The sequence below is a fragment of the Syngnathoides biaculeatus genome, chromosome 13 (assembly GCF_019802595.1).
Source record: "Syngnathoides biaculeatus isolate LvHL_M chromosome 13, ASM1980259v1, whole genome shotgun sequence".
Lineage (NCBI taxonomy): Eukaryota > Metazoa > Chordata > Actinopteri > Syngnathiformes > Syngnathidae > Syngnathoides > Syngnathoides biaculeatus.
The window spans coordinates 11,629,793-11,636,151 of record NC_084652.1 but is presented as its reverse complement, the minus strand read 5'-3'; positions in this window follow the sequence as shown (position 1 = coordinate 11,636,151).

Below are 6,359 nucleotides of genomic sequence, written 5' to 3'. Positions count from 1 at the left end.
ATTGTCAATAGGTGTGTGTGTGTGTGTGTGTGTGTGTGTGTGTGTGTGTCTGTCTGTCTGTCTGTCTGTGTGTGTGTGTGTGTGTGTCTGTGTCTGTGTCTGTATATGCGGTGAGATTGACTGGCGAATAGTCCCGGGTGAGCAATGCCTCCTACCACACGTCAGCTGCGATAGGCTCCAGGTCACCCTTTCAGCTAATGAGGACAAGTGGTATAGAGCTCGTGCACCAACATCACTGAAATCACGGGACTGTCCATATTGCCGGTCAAACAAAGCATTCTCCAATGCGAAGTCCGTTGAGAGGAAACAGAAATACTGTCATGATCCTGCCTTCCAGCCCTGGCTGGGCGTGGCCAGCACCCCGGCGCTGATTAGGAGGCGCACATTTCCACCTCATCCTGACTGATTTACCCCGGTATTTATAGGACCCAGGGGACGACTGGTCTTCGCCAGATCGTTGCCTCGCATGCCTCGTTTCCGCACTTCCGTACTCCTGACGACAACCTCCCATGTACCGACCAACGCCTGTATCCCGACCTACCCTGTAAGCCTGCTGTTACTGATCCTGCTGCTTGTTTGGACTGACTCCCTGGTATTGTCATGGTCCTGCCGGTCAAGCACTGGCTGTGCGGGTTCCCGGCCGCGCTGATTAAGAGGCGCACACCTGCGCCTCATGCTGGCTGATTGGCCCCGGTGTATATAGGACCCCGGGGACGACTGGTCCTTCGCCAGATCGTTGCAACTCATGCCCCGTTCCTGCACTCCCGTATCTCTGATTGTGAACCCGTGTGTGTCGACCTCCGCCTGTTCTTAAACCGACCCCGTAAGCCTGACTCCTTTGACACTTCTGCATTCTTTGATCGATCTCCCGTGTACTGACTCCTGCCTGCCCGCGGACCTGCTATCTACGCCCAACGTCCTGACTACCACTGCTGCACCTGACTGTCTGCCTGATCCCCGACCTTGGAACAATAAACATTTTTCCCGAATTATCTCTGCATCTCCCGAGTCCTGCATTTGGGTCCTCCCTCCATCTCGATGGATCGTGACAGGTAACTGACTCTTGAACGAATAAAGGCTTATTCCTCACTGCTTACCTGTCACCTGAGTCGTGCATCTGGATCTGCCCTCGAGTCTCGTTCTTGACAAATGCATCTTATAGCACGACGCCCGGAGTTTTGCCCGATACGGTTAAACATTTAGAAGGTGATAAATGAGGGACACTTGGCGTAGAGGACCCATATTTAATGCCAAAGTTGATTTTTTATTTTTTTTTCTCCCCCTGCCGATAAGAAAGTGAACTGTTAACCCGCTTGTCTTGGACAACAGGATCTACACATATAGCTGGTGAGTAAGTCGTTGATCTATACAGAAGATTTTGAAAGCGTATAAAAGTCTGGACGCATACAAATAGTTCGTTGCTGGATCTTTTCTCAAAATCAAGAATAAATCCAACATAGTGATGGAGCCACTCAGATTTTTTCAATACACAAATAATGTTTAAGTAAATGACCCCTGGTTTTACACAAATTCGCATTCATTAACTATGATTGGAGGGGGAAGACAGCGATTCAGCTCCTCTGTACACAAAAGCTTGTTGTGGCCACACATTAAACTTTGGTAAAGCTCTCCATGACAGATTTTTTTTTTTTTTTTTAAATATGCATTGTTTTCAAATGAGTCCAATGCGTAATTAAAGAAGAAAATAAACCACTGGGATAGGCTTCAAGCATCTCTGCAACAGACAGTTTATTTTCTTTTTTTAAATATGCATTGTTCTCCAATGAGTCCAATGCATATTTAAAAAAAAAAAAAAAACGTCTGTCAGGGAGAGGCCTACCGACGTTTAACCGCAACACGCTTCCATGTACAGTGGCAACTACTTCCTGTCCTTTTTATTTATCTATTTTTTTTACGCATTGTTCTCAAATGAGTCCACTTAGCATTATAAATACTTATTGGGAATTTGAGATTGAGAAGAATAATTCCTACCTGAGGTGAAGTGATCGCTACACAGTTGTGTGTATTTGGTTCGGCACCAACAATCACGTTTAATTGCCGAAATCCATCAGTATTTTCTTGTCTATTCAGCCGATATTCCATAGAATGATCTCTTTGCATATCTGTCTCATCTGTTGTAATAACCAACAGCACAATATGTCTCGGGCATTGTGTATATTCTGCTCCGGTTCAATGTGTCCCACATTGTCGAGCAGCTCCTTTTACCGGCAATATGGCGCCGTGAAAATTGTGACGTCATGTGCACGAGCTCTATAGAAAATTAATGAATGAAGGAGCACTGCATTGTATCAACAGTATTCACAGTTCCTTGATGATTTGCATCAACTAAACTAATCCAATCTAAAATGTTTGCCTTTGAAAACATGATCATGCTGTGTTTTGATTGACACTGTCGAGTTAGTTTGCAGGGGCTACATCGGGTCACCAAAGTATTCAAAACGAGGCTGTGCAATTCTCCACAAACACACAACCATAATGGAACATTATTATCTTTGTAAAGGCTGAGTTGTTTTTATTCTGCTTTTGCACTTAGTCTGACCAAAATTATGCAGGTTAGCTAATGTTGTTTTGAATGTTATTTATTTATTTATATCTATATTTACTTATTTGTTTTTGCATTATATTTAAAAGGAGGATAGCAACATCACATGCTTTCTGCTTCTTGTAAGCCACCAGTTCTCAAGCTTAGTGTGTGACATACAGTCTAAAAAAATACTTAGCACTCCATGTATCAGCGTCATGACAAGCGTTAAAATACGTTTGTGTAGTAGGCTTTATCCCTAAAAAGTAAATGGAGTATTACTGAAAGCTTCCGTAGTATTATGCTCTTTAAATGTTTATACTGCACTTAAATATGGAGGAAAAAATGATTTAAACAATGATCTTAATTGTAAGTTAAAAATTGTACCTAAATAGATGTTTGAAAAAAAAGAATTCTAAAATATTAAATGTAACTGGATGTTGAATACAACTAAAATGTACCTAAAAATATATTGCATTATACACATTTTTGACATTTACAGTGATTCGACGAATCACGAGAAAAAGCTCACGTGCAATTCTATATACATGTTCCACACTTTAAGAATGATTGCTTTAAGCGAAATAAGTGGTCATTTTTTTTCCTCATAAGATTGCATTCTTTATTCACCCATGGTGGCATTATGTCCAAACATCATTTACGTATAATTATGCACATGATGTAAAAGCAGATTTTGCAGGGTGGTATTTTAGAACGGCATTCTTCGTACGACAAGGTTTTGTAACGCCTGTGCGAAATGACGCACATCAGACGATATTTAAAAAAAAAAAAAAGAGAGAGCAAGGGAGAGAGACGTGGATGTTGACCATTTGCATTTCTTGCAAGGCAATGTTATGTTTTTAATTCCCAGAGTCGATGCACCGCCATGTCCGAGGGAAGAGCTTGCATGGACACAGGTGTCAATTTCCTCCTGAACTTGTTCATGTTGCTTTGATGTAAAGCTTTTTTTTTTTCAATTTGTTTTCCTTGGAATAAGCACTGACCCCAATGGAAAGGCATTTAGATACTGTGAAGCTGCTCATTTGTATTATTCAGAAGCATTCCAAAGCATTTCAGTATAATATTGACCTAATTTTCTGTCTTGCACTACTGATTTGAGAATGCATTCCCCTAATGTCACCCCCTTTCTCTATAAATAAGCCAAAATATGAACGAAAATAACACAGAAGTTAGTAGGCTGTTTTGGTTTCTGTCTGTGAATGGCTGCACACATATTACTTTCATTATGACGGAAAATGGCTGAAATTGCTTCTTACCTCACTCACGCGCTAATTACATTGCTCAGCACCGACGACATTTGGTGAGTTTTAATCCAATGCCGTGAAAGATGCTTTTTATTCATACTGTGAATGACCTTCACATGTATTAAACTTAGTAGAAGGTGGGGGGAAAAAATAATGCGTTGTTGACTCAAGCGTACTTTTATATTATGGGTTTCAATCAATTTAAATTGAATGCAAAAATTTAAAAAAAGAAACTTGAAATGCAGGTTTTAATACTAGTGTCTGCGCTCTCACGGTTCAAATTATTGTGCCTTGGTGTTGAAGGGAAAAGTAATGGTGAATGGGTTATTTTAAAAGAAGAGCTACCGAAGAATGATTTGGAGATGGAAAAGAATATCAGGTTGAGTAATTAGTCTGAAACTTAAAATTGAAGGTGTTATTTAATAATGTTTATTAGCGGCTCTGCTCCACAGGTCTGATGCGACCTAGAGGTGAAAGACAAATTTTGGATGGAGCTAGACAAAGTACTTCTGAGCATCTCAGCCAAAGAAAGAGAGAGAGTCATGATTGGCACAGATTGGACATGTTGGTGAAGGAAACGGGGTGATGAAGAAGTGACGGGTAAGTATGACATCCAGGAAAGTAACCGAGAATGTCAAATGGTGGTAGACTTTGGAAAAATAGATGAAAATGCCTGGAGTAAAAACTTTCTTCCAAAAGAAGCAGGAACATAGGGGGGCCAATTGCATCAGTTGACACAGGAATTTGACTTGGCATCCAGCACTTAACACAAAACTAGACAGAAAAACGTGTATAGCCATACTAAGACATGCTATTTTATAACTCCGTATAAAAAGGAGGGTAATAAAAGTTAAATGTCCAGTTAAATTCCAGTTAAGACTCCTCCAGGAAGAAGAGAAGCAGCCTTTGGGAAAAAGCTATTCTGATGCCGTGTGCTGCCTGGCCTGATGACATGGTAACGTCTACCCGAGGGGATCAGCTGAAAGATGTTGCTTACAGAATGAGATTTTACTGATCCTCGTCCTGACCCTCCCCTCATACAGGTTGTCATGCTGCCCCTGCCTCTCTGCTCTCTCCACTGCACTTTGCAGCCAGTTCTTTGCAAGGGCGGATTGTGATCCAAGCCCCACCGTGACGGATGAAAAAAAGAAGGCTTTCCAGAGTTTTCGTAGCTGTCTCAAGAAAAACAATCCCTTGTGCGCCCTCTTGATTATAAATAAGGGTCCTGTTAATTTGAATGACGCCACACCCCTGGCAGCAAAGTTTTTGAGGGTTAAGCATCGTAGAGGCGAGGGGGATCGCCACAGGTCTATCGGCATTTCCGGTACCTTTTTGGGGTTCCAGATTATATTTGACACACCTCACAACCAGATGAGATGAGATTAGGCTAAATAAAAGAGAATATATGTGCATAAATGAGGGGGGAGGAAGGGGAAGAGTGAGACTAGAGGGAGACTATATAGCAACGGAGAAGGACTTTAAATACTTTGGGTCAACAGTCTAAAGCTAAAATGTCCCTTATTTGGCCCGCCACATCCTTTTATGTGGCCCGTGAAACCAAGTCATGTGCATCAACTCCTGTGCTTCTTGGTAAAATCTATAACACAAATGTAATTGTCATACGCAACACGTAATGTTAAAATATTGTAAGCATTTTTGGTTACTAGTCTCCTTTTTTTTTTTTTTTTTTTACAGTAACTAAACAACCTAGTATCCTTGATTTTTTTTATTTCAGAGTTGGTTATTCATTTACAGTATTTGTAGTGTATATGCAATAATATGAGGCAATTAAGCTTTTATATGGTTTCACAGTCGTAATGGGCCTCTGAGAGAAATCGTAACTTCAACGTGGACCCCGACAAAATTGAGTTTGGCTCCGGTGGACTCGAGAACAATGGTGAGTGTTGATCCGAGCAGGTTTGAACTGGTGAAAGGAGTCTGAATGGAAAAGCATTGCACTGTTAATGCTAAAACTATTAATAATTTTACACAGCCTTACAATAATATTAAATCTTTTTAAATATTTTTTTTAGGAATAAACCTACATCTGCTTTTTGATTAATACTATTTTAAAGGTGGAAGGACGGCCCTGTAATCCTGGGTTCAAATCCGGCCTCCTTGTGTGGTGCTCGCTTGTCGTCCCTGTGCCTGTTTTTTCTCTGGTTACTCCACTTTTTACCCACTTTCCCAAAACACCCATGGCAGGTTAGTTAAAGACTCTAAATTGTACGTAGGCATGAATGTGTGTGTGAACGATTGTCTACAAGGGGCCTTCGATTGGCTGGCAACCAGTCCAGGTTGTAGCCCACACCTCCCCTGAAATCATCTTAGATAGGTGTCAACTCACCTGCAACCTTGGTGAGTATAAGCACCTCAGACGATGCCTGGATGGTTGTTTTAAAGGTCTACACTTACGCTACTGCATGTTAATCTTAATCATAATGGTAGGACTTGGAGAGCTGGGTATTTTGGGAGGTGGTACTTGGTATACAAAACTTTGAGAATCTCTGCTGCAGTACATACAGTTATGGAGAAATGAAAAGACTGTAAAA